The sequence below is a fragment of the Mus musculus genome, chromosome 4, assembly GCF_000001635.26.
Source record: "Mus musculus strain C57BL/6J chromosome 4, GRCm38.p6 C57BL/6J".
Classification (NCBI taxonomy): domain Eukaryota; kingdom Metazoa; phylum Chordata; class Mammalia; order Rodentia; family Muridae; genus Mus; species Mus musculus.
Window position 1 is genome coordinate 106,114,776 of NC_000070.6, and position 23,782 is coordinate 106,138,557.

Genomic DNA, 23,782 nt, shown 5'->3' on the forward strand with positions numbered 1-23,782 from the left:
TGAAAGGATATCAGATGGTTCAGTGGCCGAGTTCTCACATGCCAGAATGGTAGTCACAGCCAGATCATGAAGCACTTTGGTGCCATTTAAAACTGTATTCATTTTGTACAGTTGCTATAACAAATTACCATAAGCAGGGTAGATTAAAACAGCAGGAATTTGTTATGCTGCCATAATTAAGAGCATCTCTTCTGTAGATTGAGGAGACAATCGCACCATGTCTCTCTCCAGACTTCTGATTGTTGTCACTCCAACCCCTCCATCTTCACATAGCCTTCTCCCTTCACAGGGCCCCTGGCCCCTGACTCATGTCCAAATTCCCCCTTCCATAGAGGCAGCAGTCATTAGAATAAGGCCCCTTCCCTGTCTAGGAGGACCTCATTTCAATGTGCAAAAACAGTCATTTGAAATAAGGTCACAGTGGCAAACACCAGACCTTAGAACTTTAACTGGTTATCTGGGGGGCGGGGAAGGAGGGGGGAGATGGGATAATAGGATAATGGGCTATTTGTGAAGGGCTGATTTGTGAAGGCTCTGCATATTCTGCAGGAGCGGGAGAATGACTGGAGATCTTGCTCTGTGGCTGTGTCATTTGATCTTTCGAAAGCTCACAGTCAATCTTGCAGCACACCCACACATCTTTGTTTGTTTGTTTGTTTGTTTGTTGACTTATTTTGAGTGCATACAGGGTTCCCATTACCTAAAATTTATTTTGAAGTATTCCATGTGGCTACTTCTCATTGCCTTGATCTCTTTGTGTCCGTCAGAACCCTAACAGGAAAAAGGGGGTGTGCTCAAAAAGGGGCAATTCAAGAAGGGCTGGTTTGCAGTAGGGCTGTTCACACAAGTTGGGGGTGGGGAAGTTTGACAGCTAGTGCAATGCCCAGGAGTCCATAACGGGATATTTTCACCCTCAGTCCCCAGGGCCCCTACATGGATAGAAAAAGTCTTTTTGAGAAGGCAACCTTGACAGTGGTTGAGCAGTTGTATCCAGTTGAAGGGCACAGGCTGCCTGAAGGAACGCCACAGCCTTACCCACCCTCACGCTGAGATGCTGGTATTCTGTGGCAAAACCCAGAAGTCGGTGCTATAATAAAGAACAGGATGAGAGTGGACAGGGGTTCGGAAGCAACGGATGCTCCTAAAATCGGTTTACTTCCTCTCTTCACAACTCAAGACTTGATGGCTCCCCCGATGGTATCTAAACATACATCAATGTTCCAAGGTGGAGGAGACAGGGAACTCTGCACACATGGAACGCCCTTCTCTGGCCTCTTCTGGCCCTTCTGCCTCTACCTCAAGGCCTTAACACGAGTCCTAAGAACTTTCTGGATACCAAAAATCCTGAAAAGTGTGCCTTCCTAAGTCTCCCCAGGTTTGTTTCTCTCCATTCAGATTTTGGTTAGCCAATCACCTCTCTGTCTGCTCGTGCGTGGCTCTGCCCGTGTCTTTGGATCTTCGTTCCTGAAAGGTCTGCAGTCACATGAAACTTTAGATTAAATAAGATGGCTAGAGTTTTACCCTGCCGATCGTCCTCATGATGGACTGTCAGCAATTAACTATGGAATAACGGGAAGAGGAAATCCTCCTCCCACCCCTGGACCCCCAATCTGTTTCCTCTGTTTATCTCTTATGCATTCGTTTGTTCAGTCCCTTTGTACTTGGGCCAGTCCTCTCAAATCCTTCCTTTTAAGAAGACAAAGAGCAAATGATCCTTGAGACAAGAGAATTCTCCACCCCTTTCACCACAGTCCTTAGCCCCTCCAAGTTTCTAAACTGCATGTGACATCTGTTGAGTCACCCTGGGCAGACATAGCAGCTAACCCACTATGAAGTCAGGGCCCTGTATGCACAGTCCTCTGACCACTCAGAGTTACCGTAAGCTAGACTCCCATGGCTCCCTATCTCTAGGTCTTTGCAGACATGCTTGCAAGCAAGAGTCATCCTGGCACCCAGTGTCTCTGACAGATGTTGTTGACTGTCGTGTGCATGAGAGAGGCCTTGATGGGGTATAAAGGGACAGAGCAAGGCCGGGACGGGATGCAGGCTCTAAACATATCGGTCATTCTGTGCACATACTGAGAAGATCATCTTTCTCTCTGAGTGCCAGCTCACGGCAGGGGAACTTAGTCACAAACACAGATGTCAGAATTAAAAGAATCCCCAGAGACCAGCTGGCCCTGGCCCTTGGGGATGCGTGGACTAAGGGGCCATGGCCATGCATCCTAGTGCAGTACAGCTAGAATTTAATGAGCAGCCACTCACTCACTTCCTTGCAGTCACCTGTGGGCCTCACTGGTTCATCCTCCCAATCAGGAAAGATCTGCTGCCTACTGTGTGCTGGGGGCCCAGGTTGAGAAACAGATGTGTGTGAGCCAAGACCGGCATTATCCTGTCTTCAGAGACTCCATCACTAACCCTCACCACAGCCTTGCACGGTGCACACAGGTCTTGAAGACCAAGTCATCCAGCGCGCACACCGCTTTTGTTTCAAGTGCAGAGAAAGATGGTACTCTGTGAGGACAGACCTCCGTTACAGCTAGCAGGAAGATTTCTGAAGAGAAAAAACTGCATCCCTCTGAGGGAAGTAGAGGTGGGCTTAGAGGAGGGACCACTGATATTTTCTTTATTGAAAGCTTTGCATAGGGAGCCCCGGTTCTCCTGTGATGGGTTCCCTGGTTTTGCCAATGTGTGTGTGTGTGTGTGTGTGTGTGTGTGTGGAGAAAACCCTGCTTTGCTTCATCTTTGGGAGAGATTGGATTTTTTTCTTTTAAACTAAACTAGTTCTCTGACAGTAAATGGCCTCTGACCCTCAGAAGGGCTGGGTTTAGTCTCAGGCAAGCCTCGCCTGTGGTGCATGTTGCTGTATGATGCCGGCCCACTGTGGAAGCACTGTACAATCGAAAATCTCGCAGCAACCATGTGAGAAGCATGTGCCGGTGAATTCTGGCAGTGAAGAACAGGGGCCTCCATGCTGACCAACCCACTGTCAAGTAGAGGCGCCACCAGCGAAGCTCTGAGTTTTTGTTAACAAATCTCTGATTCACAGGGAATCTTCGTTTCCTTGTTTACACAATGAAAGTGATTACAGTCGTTGCTTAACTCCATGAAGCACGCAGTCATTTGTGTTACAATGTTAAAGGTTCAGTTGAATGCCTTGCATACAGTCAGCACTCAATAATTGCTCCGGTGAAGAATATTGCATGTGCTTGGTGCTGACTGATGGTTATTCCTATTAATAACAAGCGGTCACTTCACTGCTCAATTGTTTCACAGTAATAAAATTATGACTTTTTGCTGGATACTATTATTTTAAATTAACTTTAATTTTTTTTCTTAATCTTATAAGGAAATGCGCATTCCTCATTCCTCAGGATGGGAGAAAGTACAGCTAGACAAGGATAATTAAAAACACTCATCACCCCACAATATAGAAGTCAGCACTGAATTTTTTTCCAGCATGTCTGTGTGTGTGTTTGTAAACAGGTAAATGTTACATAAGTAAAATCATAATTCACATGTCGGACTTTGTCAGAGAAAATGGTTTTATGCTTTTCAATTTATCATAATTTGTAATAACCATTCTCTTGCAATAAGGTTTTGGAGGGAACATCCCCCCCCCCCATATTGTATGCACTGTGACTCATTCTGTCATGGGATTGATTGCATAGAAATATTTCCTATGTTTCTCACAGGGACTTCTTAAGGAGAAACGTCTCCTGCTGGAGTTTTTGGATCAAAAGATGTAAACTTCCTTAAGTCCGTCATACGTTTTGTCAAACTAACTTCCAATAGAATTTCCTAAATTGCCCTCTCCTCGAAGTCACGTGAGTTCTCAGTTTTATATCTTTCATTTCAAGAGTAAGAAAGGCTTTTAAATAGTTTTATTGTTTTGATTATGTGTAAGCTTGGTAGTCATTTTGTAAAAAGTGTCCATGCGTACACCTTTCTGTTGTGTGTAGCTTTTCTCTACACCACCTAAGCTCTGGGAGTGGGTGGGGCTACCGGCCCAATCCAGCTCCCCTTGACTCCATGGATAAAAGAGACACATATGGCTTGCTCATCTTCATTTTTTCCTTTTTCTTTTCTTTTCTTTTCTTTTCTTTTTTTCTTTTCTTTCCTTTCCTTTCCTTTTCTTTTCTTTTCTCTTCTCTTCTTTTGTTTTCTTTTCTTTCCTTTTCTTTTTTTCTGGGTCTGTAGCTGGCAGTTAAAAGGGCCGCCTGCGAAGGGCAGACAGCCCCAGTCATGCACCTGCAATGTGCTGTGGCGCCACAGCTTAAGCCCCAGCACCAGGAGAAGGTGCGCCGCCGGGTTGTTCATTTTCAACTTGTCTTCTTGGCACAATTGTTGAGCGTTATTAAACTCCCATGGCTAGTATGCCCTTATCAATATTCTTAGCTCCACACTTCCCACCTGCCTTAAACTTTATCCCCTGACCTGTAGGAGTGGCCTGTGTGGCCACGCCGTATGGAATCTCACATGCATGGTCAACTTTTCTCCATCAGAAGCATTAAGAACTCTCCTCTCCTTTCATCTCTACACGTGCTTCCAGAGACCTGGAAGTCCTGCCTATCCCTTCTGCTCAACAATTGGCCTATGACTTCTTTACTGACAAAATCGTGAGCCAATTGGAGAACAAGACAAGACACCATCAGAAACACCCCTATACCTTTGCTTATCATCATACATAACTATTTATAAAATAAAGCCATTGTCTTAAATTTTATATCTGACAAACAAAATTTCATGGTTTATTGTTCACCTTTTAATTTTTAGTGATTTGTCAGCATATGGGTTTTTAATTGTATATAGCTTAAAACACAATATGTTATAATTAACATTCCTTTCTTATATATAGCTGACTCAAATGATGAATTTTTTTCCTTTTCCTGAAAGGTTTTTTTTTTTTTTTTTACATAATATATCCTGATTAGAGTTTCCCTTCCTCTATTCTTACTACCCTCCCCCTCTTGATCCACCCTCTTTCTGTCTTGCATTAAAAAACAAACAAGCTTCTAAGAGATAATAACAAAATACAGGATAATAAGATAAAACAAAAACTAGCACATAGGAATAGGATTAAACAAGCAAACAGAAGGCAAATACACAAATAATGACCCACCACCCGAACACTCAGGAATCCCATTAGTACACTTAACTGCAAGTCAAAAGTCATACATACGGTCTTGTATGGTTTTAAAGAGAGAGAGAATGAGAAGAAGAAATATATTTATAAATAAAGTAAATACATTAGTACACTTAACTGCAAGTCAAAAGTCATACATAACGGTCTTGTATGGTTTTAAAGAGAGAGAGAATGAGAAGAAGAAATATATTTATAAATAAAGTAAATAAAATAAAAATAGTAAGATAAAAATGTTTTAAAGGAAAAGCCCTTGAGTCCATTTTCTGTTGGCATCTACCCCTGGGCATGCAGCCTACCCTTAAGAGTAATGTGTTTGCCCAGTGAGACTCGCTTGGAAACATATTTGCAAGTGGCTATCAATTCTGGTTTAGGAGTTCGGCCTTGTGTCCACTTCTTTTTTGCAGCACTAGGATCCCATCTGGTACAGACCCATGCAGGCCCTGTGTATGCTACCTAAGTCTCTGTATTTATCAATCGTGTGTGTGTGTGTGTGTGTGTGTGTGTGTGTGTGTGTGTGTGTGTGTGTGTGTGTGTAGATCTTGTTGATTTACATGAATTTGTTTTCTTGGTGTCCTCCATTCCCCTCTGTTTAAATTTTGTCTTTATCATGAAATATCTTATGTTCTCCATCTGTTGTGATTGAAGGTTCTGCTGGGTATAGTAGTCTGATTTGGCATCTATGGTCTCTTAGTCTGTAGAGCATTTGCTAAGGCCCTTCTGACTTTTAGAGTCCAGTTGAGAAGTCAGGTATAATTTTAATAGGTTTTCTTTTATATATTACTTGGTCTTTATTCCCTTGCAGCTTTTAATATTATTTTTCCTGTATGTTTAGTGTTTTGATTACTATGGGCCAAAGGGACTTTCTTTCCTGGTCCAGTCTATCTGGTGTTCTGTATGCCTTTTGTACATTGATAGGTATCTCCTCCTTTAAATAAGGGAAATGTTCCTTTGTGCTTTTGTTGAAAATGTTTTCTGTGCCTTTGGCCTGTGTTTCTTCTCCTCCCTCTGTTTTTATTATTCTTAGATTTGATCTTTTCCATAATGTCCCAGATTTTCTGGATGTTTTGTAGCAGGAATTTTTTTTTATTTAACCTTTTCTTTGACCAAGATATGAATTTTTTTCTATCACGTCTTCAGTGCCTGAGAGTCTCTCTTCTGTCTCATGTATTCTGTTGGTGAGATTTGCCTCTGAGGTTCCTGTTTGAGTTTCTAGATTTTTCATTTCCAGATTTCCCTTAGTTTGAGTTTTCTTTCTTGATTCTATTTCCACTTTCAGGTCTTGAACTACTTTATTTATTTATTTATTTATTTATTCCCACTGTTTGTGTTTCCATGAATTTCTTCAAAGTATTTATCCATTTCCTCTTTCAGGACCCCTATCATATTCCTAAACGCTATTGTAAGGTCTTTGTCTGTGCTTATGCTATGTTGCAATATTCAAGGCCTAGTGTGGTATGGTTGCTGGGCTCTAGTGGGGACATATTGTCCTGGCTGTAATTGGTTGTGTTTTTAAGATGCCATCTAGGCATCTGGATTTGGGAGGATTGTAATTCTAGGTGTTGATATCTGGTCTTATCTTTGTTAGGGGACATTTTGTTCCTTGGTTTCAAAGCAGGGCTCTTGGTTCTTTTGAAAGGCAGGATGTTTCATCAGGAGCTGCTTAGTCTCCAGGAAATGGGGGCAGAGAGTGAGAAGCCATTCTGCTGCAGAGCTGGGGATAAGGCTTGGAGATTGGACTTGGAGAGATGGAAGGAGAGATGAAGAGCTACAATTAGCTATGCTTCCCTGGATGGAGTGGTCTGTAGTCACCAGGAATAGGATGGAAGTATGAGGAGATGACTCAGCTGGCATCGTTTGCTGGGCAAACATAAGGTCCTGACTACACAGAGGATTTCTAAAGTCTATCATGTTTACCTCTTCCCAATTTGTTGTAGATGCTTAAACCTTAGTGATTAATGCTAATCATCCAAGAAGGCACAATAAACCTTTGAGTCTGTGTACTGTAAGAGGAGATTGTAGGAGACGTGTAGCTGCTAAGCTTCCTGACGAATCACACCATTATCATGTTACCTGATGAAAGGCTAATATAATCAAGTAGGGCCGTCTCCTGAATAGGATCCAGTTCATAGCAATGGAGTCAGAATTTCCACAAATGTGTCAGGCATGACAACTCACGCCTACAATTTCAGAACTCCAAATGTTGAGACAGGAGGACATCACAAGTTAAGGGCTAACCTAAGCCACCATGTGAAAACCCTGTCTAGGTTTTTTAAGTTTAAACATAACTTCTGTAATTTGAAGATTAGATTATAAAGATTTGTCCCACCCTTGCTATTGACTTCCACACCATTCTGTCATTGAGGTAAATTGCTCTCTGGCTATATCCTCAGAACACACAGAACTCCAACTGCTTACCTAGTAGTGCAAAATAATTATTCATAAACTATTCTTACATTCTTTAAGACCATAGTCTATATGTCCAATCCTTTAGGAACTTCTTGTTGTCATTTCATAATTTATTTAAAATGGAAATACTTTTCAATTAGATTGGCAGCCTTGAAATTTTAGGACAAATTCTAGAAGCAAAAGTTCCTGATAACATCTAAGTTGAGAAGAAGAGACCCACCTTAAGACCCTTCCCAGCATCATGGTCAAGCAGCGCCCTGACCCACAAGACAACTGTCTTGTCTAACAGAACATTGGGTGGGAAAGCCCAAAACCAAGCCACTGTAAATAGAGTCAGCAATTCCGGAGCAGCTTGAGCCTTACTTTAAACTCTGATAGCTCTATACCCCAAGGCATTGTAGTCCTGCCTGACTGAGGAGGACATGGGATTAAACAAGGATGTTAGACCACGAAACCCTTATCTCCAAGGCTCAGAAAGAAAGTGTCCCAATACCCAAGTGGGAATCTCTGTAAGTGTGCAGGCCTGTCCCGAGGATGAAACCAAGTAGAGATCACATAGTAGGTATTCAATAGATGTGTGTTCTGTCTGCACGTCTAAATCACACTGGGGGTGAGTAAGCTAAGTGTGAATGTAGACAGTTTACCAATAGAGCACCAGTGCCTCGAAGGGGTTCAACTTTACATTAATGGGAACATAGCTAGGGAAAGGGAGCCGCTATGGCTCAGCCTTCTGGCTCCAACTGCAATGGCCTGGCCTCACTACTTCCCGAGACGCTCAGTCTCAGCTCAGCCTCAGCCTGCTGCACACTGACATTTCACACAGTCTGAGTCATGGCTTTTTCCCCCCTCAACCTCCACCCTTGGGCTGTGTCAGCACCGCTCCTCTCACGGGCTTGACCCTTCCACCCTCTTCTGCAGCTCCTTATGGGAAGGCACAAGGCTAAAGCTTCCAGGAACAGAGAAAGTAGGTAGGATGTGTTTGCTGACCTAGCTGGCCTTGCATCAAGTGGCCCAGCCCCAGTGAGCTGGAAGGATCTGTGATTCGGCCAAGGATCACATCAGAAAGATAATATTTGAAGAGTGAAAGGGTCTCCAAAAGAATGACAAGCCCTCAGAGTGAGCAAGTGCCTTGTGTTCTTGAGACATGACCTGTTCTGGGTAGGTCCAGATATGAGCTGTAGATAGAGAGTAAATAGGTAGCAGGCTGGCACAGTTGAATGGACTCTCAGAAATGGACTTTTCCTGTAGCAGTGAAGAAACTATTTCGAAGCAGACAGTGTTCTTTGGACATCACAGCTAAGAACGGATGGCACTAGGAACTGAACTATGGGGAGGAAAGGGGGTCCTCTTTCATGCACTATTTATTGAATGGTTACTATGGGTCTAACTGGAAGCCAAGTGTACAGGACACAGCAATAAACAGAGCAGATCCCCTGTCTCCCCAGAGCTGACTTTCTAAGGGGACGGAGAGACAATGGAATAAACAGTTCTGGAAGCTGACGGGAAGCTCTATGGAGTGGCAGGGGGATGGGGTGGGGTGAAGAGGCTCACCGAGCCTCTCAAGTCAGGACACGAGTCCTGGATGAAGAAGCAATATAAGGGAGAGCTAAAGGCTGGGAATTCTCAGCTGGGTGTGAGAGAACTGAGTGGAAAAACACTCCGGGCAAGGGGAGCCTCCATAAACCAAGCACAGTTCTAGATCCTTGTTTTGAATAATCTACATGAGATTTGGCTGGTGCCAAACTTGAGAATCCTAGAAGATACCCATGAGGGAGGGTCTCTGTCTTTCTGTCTCTCTGTCTCTGTCTCTCTGTCTCTCCCTCTCTCTCTCCCTCTCCCCCCCTCTCTCTCCCTCCCTCCCTGCCCCCTCTCTCTCCCTCCCTCCTCTCTCTCTCTTTCTCTCTCTCTCTTCCTGTGTCTGTGTGTGTCTCTCTGTGTGTGTGTGTAAAGAAAATGACAAAACTCTCACCTGGATCTTGAAAAATGAATAGGACAGTCATGGCTCTTTAACAGTAACAGAAAAGGGGAGATACACCTAGGGACAAGGAGACAGTGTGGGGGAAAAAAATGTGGGGGAAAAAAGCCTGGTTCAGTTTCTGGCATAGAAATTGACCTTCCCGGAGGAGGTCAATCCGCGTTTATCATCTCCAAATCTTAACGGTGATTGGTGAGACCCAGGAGGAATGAGGAGGCTCAGGGATTCCACAGCTAGCCCTGAACCTTCACGACTAGAGACTGTTAACAGTCGGTGATTTACCAGGACACACAGGGCCCAGAACCCAGACCAGGCTCTGCTTACTGTCCCAATCTGTCACAGAGCCATAGAGGCCCAGCGGTACACGACATGATGGCCCCAGGAAGGCCAGAAAACACAAGAAGCATATTCTTTCCATGGACAAATATGCCCTGACTATGGGGCGGATGGAACAGTCAGACTGCTGTCTGCTAGAAAAGCAAGAATTCCTCACACCCCCCCCCCCACCATCCATGCTTCTGGATACCGAGGACATTTTCAAGGCTCTAAAGCCCAGCCCAGTGAATCGCCGGGTGTGCAGTACCGGGAAAGCATCGAGGGCATTGCTTGAAGCTCACGGTTCCATTTGCTTCCACGAGATTGAGGTGAGACCTGGACCCATATGTCCGCCCTCAGAGTCTCCATAGCCGAGCCACAGCATCCTTGGACCATCCACGTGGCCCTGGCAACCTTTAAGAGACCCCTAGCAGAAAAAGAAACTGCAGAGTTTGCCACTCCTGAGCACGTCTCCGTGTTGGCCTCAAGGACAGCACTTTTATAGTCTGTGCTGGGGAGAAAATCTTGTGTCCAACCACGATGGTGACAGAATGCTGACCCTCAGACGTCTAACAGGCTTCTCCTGGATTCCACAGACTGATAACCTTGCATTGTTTTTGAAGTTGAGCATCAGCCTTATGATACGGAAAGAATTTCATTTTAACCCTTTTTTTCTTTTAAACAGAAAAGTTCTTATTTTCCTGATGGTTACTGATGCTGTGGTCAGTTGACTCAGATGCCATCTTGACTGTTTCCAGTGCCCCGAAGCATAAATCCTCAGTGTTACAGGTGAACTAGGGTTCTAGTGAAGCTCTCTCTAGACCCGAAGATCAAGTCATTTCTATCAAGCAATACAGAGCAAGAAAATGGGTAAGGTAAGTAGGCTACAGCCTGAGACACAGGGTGTTGTCAGAGTACCTGACATGAGTCTCCAGATATGCATGCCAGTAGGAAGGGTTGGGAGGCCTATCCTAGGCCTCTGATACTCCATAGAACTTGTGACAGGGACCACAAAGGTAGAAGTGAGACCTGACCCCAAAGAGCCGCCAGACTCAAAATAGGAAGACAAGATGCCCAATACTTCCCTGTTGCACCTAAGCACACCCTCATGGTAAAGGCTAACTCCTGCATTGTGGTCCCACAGAGACACTACATGCCCATGACAGGTAGGCTGGCCTCCCCACTCTGAGTGTCCCACATCGTCCCCAGAAGACCTCCCTGTAATCCTGAGCTGTCCTTTTCCTGTGAGCCTGGCTTCTTCCACCTGTTCCTCTCTTAGTCACAGACAGTCAACACCGGAGTAGCATGTGTGTGTCCCTGTAGCCTCAGCCACCACCTCTATGTCAGATGACAGGCCAGGTTCCAGCAGTCAGCATTTCTCGCAGCTAACCCTCTGGATTTACACGTGTATATCTATATGTGTGTGATCTGAATGAGCGTAGTCTTCTGTCTGGGAAGCAGGAGAGGAGGAAGAGTAGCTACCCTAGGAACTAATCAGTATTTGCCACATTGTGGGAAATGACTGTGACATTGTATTCTTCAGGATCTGCCCGAGCATTGACAGGCTTGGGGCCCCGTATGAGAACCACACTGTGCTCTGTATGGAGTTGCCTATGTCTCTTCTGTATCATTCATTCTTTCATGGTGTGTTAGCCTTGTGCTGGCCACTTGGGCACAAGGTAAGTATCTCTCATAATCACGGCTGGCCCAGCTCCCTTCCTCCCAGCAAGCCAACTTCTCATCCAGAGTCCACGCCCCCAGTGTTGTCCCTCCTCACAGCAGCAACAGCTGTAGCACTGTCCCTGCCAACCTTGACAGAGTTGCCATGCATGGAAGCACAGGTTAGTCCATGTGGCACGCATGGAAGAGGCATGTATATGAAATAAGCATGTAAGAATAGCTAAGAATTCATGAGCACGTATAACATACATGGAGGCAGAACTGATTACATGTACCATGTATAGGCGCATATAATAGGCATTTAAGTCCTATGTAGACAAGAGCAGCCTTGAACATGCCTGTCTTCCTGCCTCTGTCTCCAGAGTGCTGGTGTGGCCTGGCTCCTGAATTTGTGATGCAGCAAGCCTGCTGCTCAGGTTTCTCCTCTGCTGGCTCTCACTGCCTTCCAAGAACATTGCTGAAAGTGCTTCCACATTTGTTCAGGCACAGCAGAAAAGCACACCCTGACTCATGGAGTACTTCTTGGGCATATAGGCTGGTATGTGGGTGGGGGGATGCTCCAAAAGTTCACCATCCCAGCCCAGTAGAATCCAAAACAGCCAACTGGCTATTGAGCTGCAGCACAGTCACCACCAGTATGGAGGAAATTCCCCGAGCTGTGTGCCCACCGTGGTCCACCAGTAGAGTCTCCAAGGCTCACCCTGGCCCTTATTGGCATTTTGGTTGCGTTTGTGGGCCCTGACCTCTCAAAGGGACTGGGCCACCACTTATTAATTTCTGTATCCTTATTTTCTAATTCTAGGCCAACATTAAGGGGACACCTAAAACAACCATGTGTGCAATGGCATGGAATATCCACCCAAGTCATCCACCAAAAATGGCTTCTCTGAAACCTGAACCTTTTAGGCCACATAACAAAGCCCTTCCACATGTCAGCCATTGTCAGCAGAAGGCCAGAAGGGGTGGGATTAAATCTATGTTGTGCACTCACTAAGTGTCAGGCTTCTGGCTTCCAAATGCTGTTTCATTTAATCCTCCAAGCAGCTCCGTGAAGTCGTTATTGTTTCCCTTTTTATGGATGCAGAACTAAATCTCAACCAGCCCCCTGGCTGGGACTCGGGCTCTGCCATTCATTAACTGTGTGCCTTTGGGGTGTCTCTGTTTCTATCCCTTCGGTTATTTTAGTTTGTCCCTCTGCCCCCCGGGGATTTGAGGACAGCAGCTGCACTTTGTAAATCCACATTTTCTCATCTCAGAGAGAAAGCATCTCCACTTATAAACAATTCAAGTATCTCCAGGGTCCCAGGCTTTTGTGGTTCAGATCTGAAGTGTTTCCCACGAGCCCTGCTTAAGCATCATATGAAGTCTATTCAAGCAGGAGGACAGTGGTCCGTGGAGCAACACTCCACATGGTCACTCGTGGACCCTAGTTCTTGGCGAAACTTCACTCACCTTGTGTCCTCTAGTTTATCCTGGGTGTGTATTGTTATCATTTGTGTCCAGAATTTCTCCCTCCATCTTCTCCATTTGAGCAGTCGTTCCCCAGTAGATGGCGCTGTTTTGAGATCCTCCTGCCTGGAAGATAGTGGGTCTTTGAAGGGCTGGTATTGAGGAGTACAGTCCTGCTTCACTTCCAGGCCAAAGTCTTTCTACCCTCTGCCTGCCTGTGACATCTGTGACATGTCTACTCCCACCATCATGAACAAGAGCTGGTCCCACCTCCGCGCCATGCCCAGCATGAAGAACTATCCCTATTTCTAAGGGAGCCAAAATAAGCCTCTCCTCCCGTAAGTTGCTTCTGTGAGGTGTTTAGTTGTAATGATGTAGATGTAACGAACCGAAGTACCAGCACCCAGAGGATGACCACGCCAAGTTCCCACCTGCACTGCATGCTGGAGCACATGGCTGAGCCCCACTCCATACAAGCTAGCAAAAGAGGATGTGTTCCCAGAGTTGAGGGATGCAGATTGGTGAGCAGGTAACCCGTCTCTGACACAGACACTGGGGACTGACTCAATGATACCCAGGGGCACAGCACTTTGAGCTGACCATGCACAGCAGTGTAACATCATCTCTTTGCCTCAAACTCTCCTTCTGAAACAGCATCTGGTCCTGGGTTCCTGAGGCTGAGACTCCACTTAAATATTTTTCTTAAGTGATGAAGAACTCTCCCACAAAAACAAAAAACAAAATCAGTTCTACTGCTAATTGTAGAACTCACAATTCTGGGGGAGAAGAAAAGGTTGTGTGTGTGTGTATTTTTGTGTTCCTGTGTAGAAAAAAATGTTTCAATAAACTATTCATAATCTTGTAACTTCATTCATGGTAGCATGTTCCTTTCCTCTGTGTTTAGATGCTATCACATCTTATGTGACCTGCACAGTCAGCCTTGTCTTCCTGAAAGCTGAGGGTCACGGAGGTTTAGTTACTTGCCCAAGGTCTCATTTCTGATTAGCAGAGCCAAATTTCTAACCATGACATAACCCAAGAGCCAAGACCCTTGAGGATACTAGCCTGCCTCCCCATGACCCTGTCATCTCTCCTGACTGCTTGCCACAGAGGTCAGGAGAGATGTGCAATGATCTGTATTTAGAATGTCAAGCAGCAATCCACAGTGTGTCTTATCTTCCTCAGGCAGTGTCAGTTCCTGCATGTATCAGTAGCCATATGCAACTCATCTTCGCTACCACAGGACCAGGACCATAATCCCTGTTTAATTCTTTATCCAAAGAAGTAAACATTTGCTAAGCCATGAAATCAGAAGAGGTCTGTGGGGCTTTTGGTCCAGATCCCTGCTTGGGTCTCAGTGCCCCCTCCAATATCACACAGTGACCAGAGCATGGACTTAGGGACTTACACCCCATGTCTCCTCGTCACTGTGCAGCCTGGAATGACTTCCTGAGCATCTTTTGTGTGAAATGAGTTCCTGTGCTATGTTAATGAGCAGCAGTGACTTTGCTCAGATAGTCTCCCTTGTCACTGCTGACTTCTCCGAACTGTTCATCACAGGAAGGAGCAAAACCTCTAAGGCCTGGGAGTGACCAGAGAGTGGAATTTTGTGTGGCTTCTCATGACCGTCAGAGAGCTGAGTTGGGTAAGCACTCTTTAGGGGAATTCGTGACCCTTCTAAAAATCCCATTAAGGCTAAGCACACATCTGTTAACACACATCGAGCATGCGGTCTTGCCCAGAACGGACTAGAGCAAGCAGGAATATCATATCCAGTGACTCATATGGAACTGGTTATCCCCCGTCACTTCATGCCTCTCCTTGAACTCTGCCACAGTCTTTAGTTTCAAAGGCCATTTTGGACCAACTGAATTTCCTTGCAAACTAAGCTCCGCCCACATATTTGGGGTGGGGGGATGTTTTAGGAAAATATCCTCCAGGCATAGAGACTGTGAGTTTCCAAACCTGCTTTTACCCTCTCTTCCCTTTTTCTTTTAAATAAAAATTGCCTAGAAAACCAAGATTCATTAACAGTGATGGGGGGAAAACATACCACGAAATTGAAAGGGGCTTGTGGCTTATGAGTTAACAGGGAGTGTTTGGGGGTCTTTTGAGGGACTCTTACAGTTTCAGAGGACATGAGCACTGAGTAGGTACCAAGACCCTACATACCCTTCTGACTCCTCATTTGGAGGTGGAGAAACTGAGGCCCACACAAGAGAAATAAGCTATCTAAAGCAACTGAAGTCAGCTGAGGAACTGAAACTCATGCGCTTGGGCTACAAAAGCTCCAGGCTGAATTAGTCAGTCTTCTCAAAAGCAGAGGGAGAGGCAGAGATTAAATGTTGACCCTTTACTCAGGAGGTAGGAGCACAGGGTGAGAGAATGGAGGGCGTAGTGGGTGAGGGGGAAAGTAGAAGGGCAAGGTGACAAGATGCATCTTCACCTGCTGCCTCCTCACAGAAACTCAGTCTCACCAGCAGCAGCAGCAGCAGCAGCAGCAGCAGCAGCAGCAGCAGCAGCAGCAGCAGGTTGCAACCCAGAGCCAGAGCTCTTCTCAAGAGCTCCAAGGCAAAGCAGGTCTCCACTCAGGAGAAACTGTACCATCACCAATCAAAGATGGGGAGCTGGTGGATAGGCCAGTCTCCTCTTCACACCTCCTAGCTGAGGCAGCTTCATGCAGGCATCCCACATTAACGACCCTGCATCCCAGTTGCCCGGGCCTTCCCTAGCCTCTCATCCCAGCAAACCCCTCAGTTCTAGGAAAAATGGCATAGTTGGTCAGTCTATACACACACACACACACACACACACACACACACACAAAACATCGCAGTCAGTGTGACTCACTGGATAGCATGTTTGAAGACACATATCATGGAGATTTCCTTCACCGTGCCACTTCCCCAAGGTCATCTCCTGGGGACATTGCCCTATTAAGTGACTTACACTTCTGTCTGGCTCTCAAGAGTCTACTGAAGAGGAACCTAGTGCATAGTCTGTTTTAGGCGACTGTTGTGAATGTTACATCACTATCTTCCCCATCTTTCCTCCTGTTGCTCTGGAAAGTTGATCACAGTGGTTGCATGATCCATCTGTCTCCAAGACACCTCTGTCAGAGAGCAATCTGAAGTTGAATCTGATTGTCTTGGCCTAGGCAGCAGAATAATCCTTGGCTTGGATGGGACTTGAACATAGTCCATAGAACCAATATGTCGGAAACGTGGTTCCTAGTGTGACATGAGGGGAGGGAATGCGCCACTAAGAGGTGGGAGCTGAAGGGAGCAAGTAGGTCACTGGGACAGTCACCCTGGGAGAAGATGAGAAATTCTCACGGGCCCCCGCTCTATTTCTGTAATTGTGTTGTTAAGAAAGAGCAAGTCTAACCCCACCTCACTCTTCTGATTTCTGGCTTCCTGACCCACTGTGTGGTTTTTGTCTTCACACATACACCCTGCTCTGGTACCATCTGCAGTGAGGCCCTTCAATGGAAACCAAACAAAATTGTTCCCTTCATCTTAAACTTAGAGCTAAATAAAACTTTTAACTTTATACCTTACCTAGTCTCAGGCATTTTTTATAACAACAGAAAACAGACAAGATAAATGGTAAGCTACCAAGGCAAGCCTACCTGGTCCAAGAGTCTGTATGTACGAATGTTTTTAGAGCTGCTTTAACTGAGAACCTATCTAAATGGATTAGCTGAGAATGATTAGCCTATCATTTCATAAGAAGCTATATGTAATTTTTTACACTTTGTTTAAATTCTGGTTTGGATATTTTGGAGACAGCTCTCTGTATCCTAGACTGTCTAGGAACTCACAGAATAGCTCAGGCTGGTTTCCAAACCATGACAATCCTCCCATCTCAGCCTCCCAGATGCTGGGATTATAGATAGGAGCTACCACATCTGGATTCAGCTCATTTTAATTATATTTGTAAGGCTAAAATGATAGTCAAACAATGCTTGCCTTGCAAGCATATGGTCCTGAGGTTGACCCCAGGGCACACATGCAAAGATGGCCGGGCACAGCAGTGCACTTGTAGGGCAGCACTGGGGGGAAGGAGCACTGGCCAGACAGCCCATCCCATTGTCTTAAAAAATAAGATAAATGGCTCTCGTACTGGCTAGTTTTATGTAAACTTGACACGTGCCAGAGTCAACAGAGAGGAGAGAGCCTCAATTGAGAAAATGTCTCCTCCATAAGATCATAAGGCAGGCAAGCCTGTAGGCCATTTTCTTAATTAGTAATTCATGAGAAAAAATCCAGCCCATTGAGGGTGGTGCCATCTCTGGGCTGGTGGTCCTGGGTTCCATAAGAAAGCAAGCTGAGCAAAGCCATGTGGAGAAAGCCAGAAAGCAGCACTCCCCCATGGCCTCTGCATCTGTGTCCAGGTTCCTGCCCTGCTGGAGCTCCTGCCCTCACTGCTTTTGATGCGAAACTGTGTGGGGAAACGCTTTCCTCCCCATGTTACTTTTGGTCATAATGTTTCATCACAGCAATAGTGACCATAAGAAAGTTCCTAGGGACCAGGCAGTGGTGGCGCACGCCTTTAATCCCAGCACTTGGGAGGTAGAGGCAGGCAGATTTCTGAGTTTGAGGCCAGCCTGGTCTACAGAATGAGTTCCAGGACAGCCAGGGCTACACAGAGAAACCCTGTCTTGAACTCCCTGTCCCCCAAAAAAAGAAAAAGAAAGAAAGTTCCTAAGGGACAACATGTGAGGCTGTCCTACAGTGCACATGCATACACACACACACACACATATACTCCTACCCCTAAACTCATAAGACCTTTCTTAATACTAAGAGCCAACCTAAAATCCATATGTTCAAGTATTAACCCCTATTATCCCTAACTGCAACTGTATTTGGAGATAAGTTTTTGCTTTTGTTTGTTCTTTTGTATTTATTGGTTGGTTGATTGGTTGATTGGTTGGTTGGTTGGTTGGTTGGTTGGTTGGTTGATTGGTTGGTTGGTTGGTTGGTTGGTTGGTTGGTTGGTTGGTTAGTTGGTTGGTTAGTTGGTTGGTTGGTTGGTTGATTGGTTGATTGGTTGGTTGGTTGGTTGATTGGTTGGTTGGTTGGTTGGTTGGTTGGTTGGTTGGTTGGTTGGTTGATTGGTTGATTGGTTGGTTGGTTGGTTGATTGGTTGGTTGGTTGGTTGGTTGGTTGGTTGGTTGGTTGGTTGGTTGATTGGTTGGTTGGTTGGTTGGTGTTGGTGTTAGTGGATGAATGTAGGTCCTGCTTTATACATGCTAAGTAAGCTCTACCCACAGCCCCAGGATATGGGTTTTAGAAAGAGATAATTATGTTTAAATAAGACTGATGTGCTTATAAGAAGAGAAACCATCTGCAGACACAAAGGGAAGGCTCTCATAAGACAAGGAGAAAGCCCAGCAGCCTCCCCTTCTGCTAACACATTGACCTCACATCTCCAGCTTCTAGGATTGTGAGCTAGTCCACTTCTCTCTCCCAAGCCTCCTGGTCTGTGGCAGCAGTCCTAGAAAACTTGCACCATGAGAAAGCCACTCAGCTACCTTGGTCATTCCTCTATCCCCGGCACCCGGGGCACTCTTCACTTGAGACAGAAACTGATTAATAAATAATTACAAAATGTCACCTTAACATTCAAATAGCATGTAGCTTTTCCTGACCACGCATGTGGTTTCACATATCTGAGTCTTTGCATATGTTGTTTTTTAGCATAAAACTCCTTCCCGTTCCCTTCTACTATGTCCTATATAGCCAAAGAAATCATCTTTTTCCTTTGAGCCTCGGTTTAGACTTACTCTCCATAGAGTGTCCTTTGCCCCGCCAGACAGAACTGGATACTGTCTCTCCTCTGAGGCTCGACGCTCTGCATTCACTCTTCTGAAACCTTTTTCATCTGAGCCCTAGGGCCTGGCCTTCAGGATGTGCCCAGTCATGAAAAGACTCACATCCCTCTACCTAGCTAGAATGCAGTCCCCATCTGCAGACCACTTGCTCTCTAATGGAGAGCAGATCTATAGATATGTGAGTTACAGACTAGGTAATCATCAATATTTCTTGGACTGAATTCATACACCAAATTGTGTCTCCATGGTCTGTCCTCCTATCAAATGGGTTCCATTTCCCAAGGCTACACTAGAGCCCTGCTCTTCCAGGATGTCTTAACTGATGCTTCCCTGGCAAGCATTTTAGGCTCAGCCCAGGGCAAAGTACATTCACTGACCCAGACATGTGACCTAGTAAGACTCTCCTAGGCTGACCTCAGAGCAGATCAAAACTCTGAAGGCAGCACCCACCAGACCCCTTCCCAACCAGCGTGACCCAACCAGAAAGGACCACTGGCCCCCAGGGTTCCTGAGGAGCTATCCTCTGAATCCACAGCCCACATTTTGTTTTAAGAAACAAAAATCTGCAGTAGAAAGCCCTGACTGGAGCCATCTGCCCTCCCCCAAAGCTTGAAAGAAGCTGCTGCATGTGGACTCCCTAAGCCTCTGCACTCCCCTCTGCCACGCAGGAATTCCATTTGGAGGCAAAACCAGGGGGCTGGCTGTCGGGGAGGGGGAGCGAGAGGTAGGTCAGGCACATCTGGACAGCTTTCCTTTGTAAATTCAGAAGACTGCAGGGAATCACTCTCTCCCCCTGACAAAGGAAATGGCCCATGGTCAGAAACTGATGACTTGCAAACCGCACACAGGCAACAGGGTTATTGTGCTGGGGGGTCCATGGGGCTTGGGAAAAATAAAGAGCAAATCGCTTAACAGGGTTGTGACAGCTGTTGGCAGGACCAGAACCTCCCCAGCACCAGCCAGTAGAGACAGCTCGTCTGAAGCATCTGTATGGTTCAGGGTCCCAATGGCCCCTTTACCTATCCAGGTTCTCAATTATTCAGTGCCGGTATTTTTTATTGGGGGGGGTGGAGGGACTAGGGGTGTTCATGTGGGTGTGTATGAGCATGCACGTTTTCACACACTTACGAAGGTCAAAGGTCAGTATCACACTGCTCTTCACCTAATTTTTTTTTTTTTTTTTTTGAGACCAGGTCTCACAATGAGCCCAGAGCTCCACAGTTGGCTAGACTGGCTGGCCAGTGAGCCTTCAGGCTCTGTCTCTGCCCACCTGTTAATGAGATCCCAGGCACCTCCCTGACTCACTCAGCTTTTCCGTGAGTTCTAAGAACCACAAATAGGTCCTTGTGCTTGCACGGCACATAGCAGACTTTACCCACCGAGCCATCTCTGCAGTCCCACCATTAACTCTGAGAGGAATAATGACAAAGATTTCCCTTGTTCATATTTTGGTCTTGCCGTCCTCTCAGTGGTCTCCTCAGCTAGGGCTTTGGTGTGCTCTTAGAGCCTGGGCATGCCAAACTTATGCTGGGGCATTCGGAGATTATACCTTTAGAGTATGAGCACACTGAGTTTTCACCCTTAGTTAGAGCCTGGGCATGCTGAGATCACACTCTTAGAGCCCAGGCATGCCAAGGGCATGCAGAACTTATACCATTAGAGGCTGGTAATGGTAAGCTTATGTTTGGACATGTCTAGCTTACATTCATAGAGTGTGGGCATGCTAAGCTGACCCACGTAGAGCCTGGAAGTGTCGAGGGTCCTGCTAAGAACCTCACTGTTGATAGCTGATCACCACCAATATCTTGTCAAATTCCTCTTTCCCTCACCCTCAGCACCTGATTGGCTTGGTCTACTTTCAGCAAGAACCCTACCAAGCTAGTCGCCACTGTCCTCCCACCCTATTCCTGGGCTCTCTGTTCTCAAATCTCTTTATTAATTTCTATCCTCCAGTCTCTTTTTCTCTTCTTCCAGTATTTCCTGGATAAAATTTGTTTTTCACCACTTTCATTCCTGTCCACCATTTAGCCATGGTGTTAAAAGATAAGCTTAAATTCTTCAATATCTTACTCCAATGTCTTTTTTTTTTTTTTTTGGAACTTTAAACAAAATTTTAATACATCAAGGTTGTCACATAGTTGGATAGTTCTCTACTTTGTAACGATCATTCCCGCCCTCCACAGAAAGGCTGCTTATGAGCTCTCACATGGTGACACAGTGCTACAGTTCTGATGCTAACACAGTAGAGATGCCTCAGTGATTTAAGTTGAAAGCAGGACACTGGCATATGGCTCTTGCACTCAGCATCAGGAATGTACAAATGTCTTTATTCAAAAGCACAAAATAAATTATCTGTAGGCCTGGGTAATGACAGCAGTAAGCCATTATATATCGTCAAAGGAAACCAGTGACTGATGGTTACAGTGATCAGCCAGCCTTCTCTTCAGTCACTTTCTTCAGGTGACTTCTCTGAAGTTATTGGTGAGGAACCTGCCTTGAGCTTCCTGTCACAGTTCATTGATTCACATTCCAGGGTCCTTCTCTTCTTTAGGAATTCCTGTCACTACAGCTTCGGCTGTAGTTAGCAAGGCGGCCACCCCAACAACATCCAGTAAGGCAGTTCTTACAACCTTTCTTAGATCAATGATCCCCTTTTCCACCGTGTTCACAAAATCTCCAAGCATGGCTTCATAACCAACTTCTGAGGAACTCTGCAGAATTTGCTCAACTATCAAAGATCCTTCAGCATCTGCATTCTTAACAATCGTCATCGCAGGAATTTTAAGTGCTCTTTTAATAACTTCTATACCTATTTTCTGATCTTCGTTAGCAGGCTTTAATGAATCCAAGGCTGGGATGCACCAACGCAGAGCGCAGCCCCCTCCTAGAACAATGCCTTCTTCAACAGCTGCTCTTGTAGCATTAAGAACGTCTGTAACTCTGTCTTTCTCCTCATTCACTTCAACATCACTTGTCCCTCCAACCTTCAAGACAGCTACTCCATCTGAAAGTTTAGCAAGTCGCTCCTTCAGCTTTTCCTTTTCATATTCACTAGTTGTGATGTCTAGCTGCTCGGTGATTTCTTGAATACGTTTTTCAATGTGAGCTTTGTCACCCTTTCCTTTCAAAAGCATGGCATCATCTTTGGTGGCAATGACCTCTACAACTTTTCTTAAGTCATGAGCTTGAGCATCTTTAAGATTTAGTTTCAATCCCTCTTCTTCAAACACCGCACCACCAGTAGCAATAGCCATATCTTTAAGCTGGCTCTTCCTATTGTCCCCAAACCCTGGGGCTTTGACTGCTACAACCTGAGGACCAACTTTTGGCCTGTTCAAAACCAGTGTGCTTAGAGCTTCTCCATCAACATCTTCAGTGATTATGACCAAGGGTTTCTGATGAGCATTTGCAATTTCAAGAGCAGGTACAGTAAACCAATCACTAGAAATTTTCTTTTCACTCAACAAGACATAGGCACCTTGGAATTCACACTTTTGACCTTTTGATGTGTTAATAAAATACAGGGAAATATATTCTCTATCAAGCTTCATGCCTTCAATAATTTCTAGCTCATCATTCAGGGATTTTCCATCCTTCCCTGTGATGACACCTTTCCTTCCAACCTTTGTCTTTGCATCAGTATTGATGTCCCCAATTTCTTTGCCTCCATTTGCAGAAATTGTAGCAACCTGAGCAATTTCTTCAGGGGTTGTCAAAGGTTTAGATTATTTCTTAAGTTCGGCAATTACAGCATCAACAGCCAACATCACACCTCTCTGGATTTCTACTGAATTAGCCCCTTTGCTGATCTTCTCAAATCCCTCGTTGGCAATAGAGCATGCCAGAACAGTGGCAGTGGTGCCATCCCCAGCCTCTTCATTTGTGTTATTGGCAACATCCTGAACAAGTTTAGCTCTGATATTTTTGTATTTATCCTTTAAGTCAATTGACTTTGTGACAGTGACCCCATTTTTTACTTTGGGACTTCCCCAATTCTGTTCAATAATCACTGCTCTTCCCTTTGGCCCCATTGTAACAGCTACAGCATCGGCTAAAAGATCTACACCTTGAAGCATTAAGGCTCCAGCATCCACATCAAATTTTCCATCTTTGGCATAGGCCTGAGTGAGATGAAGAGCCAGTTCCGGGGACACTGGTCTCATCTGGTGAAGAACGGTGGGTAGTCAAAGCATTTCTGTGGTTCGATGGCAGGAGAGCATGAGGCAAGGCAGGCCATCTGCGGTGAGGCCTGCACTCAATGTTTTTTTATACAAATCTTTCACTTGCTTGCTCAGAGTTATCCCAAAATGTTTTGAAAGGTCTGCTTCCCGAATTTATTTCTCAGTGTGTTTGTCATTTGTATATAGGAAAGCTACTAATTTTAATTATTGTGTGTTGACTTTGTATCCATAGATCAGCCCCTCACTCAGCCCTCATCAGAGAAGCATCTTCTTGGGGTAGATGGGAATTAACACGAGACAGCTGGTCCATGTACAGAGAGCGAGAGACCTTACAACACTCAGTTCTGAATAGATGTCTTCATCAAGCCTTCTCTCCTCGAGGTTCAGAAATCTATGAGGAAGAGGAGAGAGAAAGATTGCACCAGCCAGAGGTAAAGGGTGATCCCAAGGAACTGCCTTCCAGTCACAATAGGACTGAAGGACATAGGAGCTCACGGACACTGTGCCAGTGTGTACATGGCCTACACAGGTTCAAGTCGGAGGAGTTCCTGGAGAAGGGGTGGTGGATACAGGGTTTTATCCTAACCTATTTGCAATTGATACCAGCTGACAAAGGGAAAATACATTTTCTCCAATGAAGTGTCAGCAGTATATTAACCATACTCCAGGGCAGGCTCTGTACTCATGAGTAGTTGGCTACACAAAACCAACTCCATGGTTTTGCTTTGGAGTGTTTGTTTGTTTGTTTGTTTGTTTGTTTTGGACTTTTTGTAGGCTTTTTGTTTTGCTTT

The 23,782-nt window shown here is 45.3% G+C and overlaps 1 long non-coding RNA gene, 1 other non-coding gene and 1 pseudogene across 3 annotated transcripts; 1 reads left to right on the plus strand and 2 right to left on the minus strand.

The window, feature by feature from the left end:
- Window positions 1-4,192: 4,192 nt before the first annotated feature.
- On the minus strand, window positions 4,193-4,305 carry Gm26047. Its single transcript, XR_003955539.1, has one exon. It is a non-coding gene; the product is annotated as a small nucleolar RNA SNORA76 (small nucleolar RNA).
- Window positions 4,306-9,472: 5,167 nt separating this feature from the next.
- Gm30126 lies at window positions 9,473-13,738 on the plus strand. Of its 2 annotated transcripts, none has more exons than XR_003955087.1 (3): window positions 9,473-10,171; window positions 10,528-11,521; window positions 12,325-13,738. It is a non-coding gene; the product is annotated as a predicted gene, 30126 (long non-coding RNA). The 2 variants fall into 2 exon arrangements; XR_003955086.1 differs by having other exon boundaries at window positions 10,528-10,717; window positions 11,386-13,738.
- Window positions 13,739-20,938: 7,200 nt separating this feature from the next.
- Window positions 20,939-23,057, minus strand: Hspd1-ps4 (heat shock protein 1 (chaperonin), pseudogene 4; annotated as a pseudogene).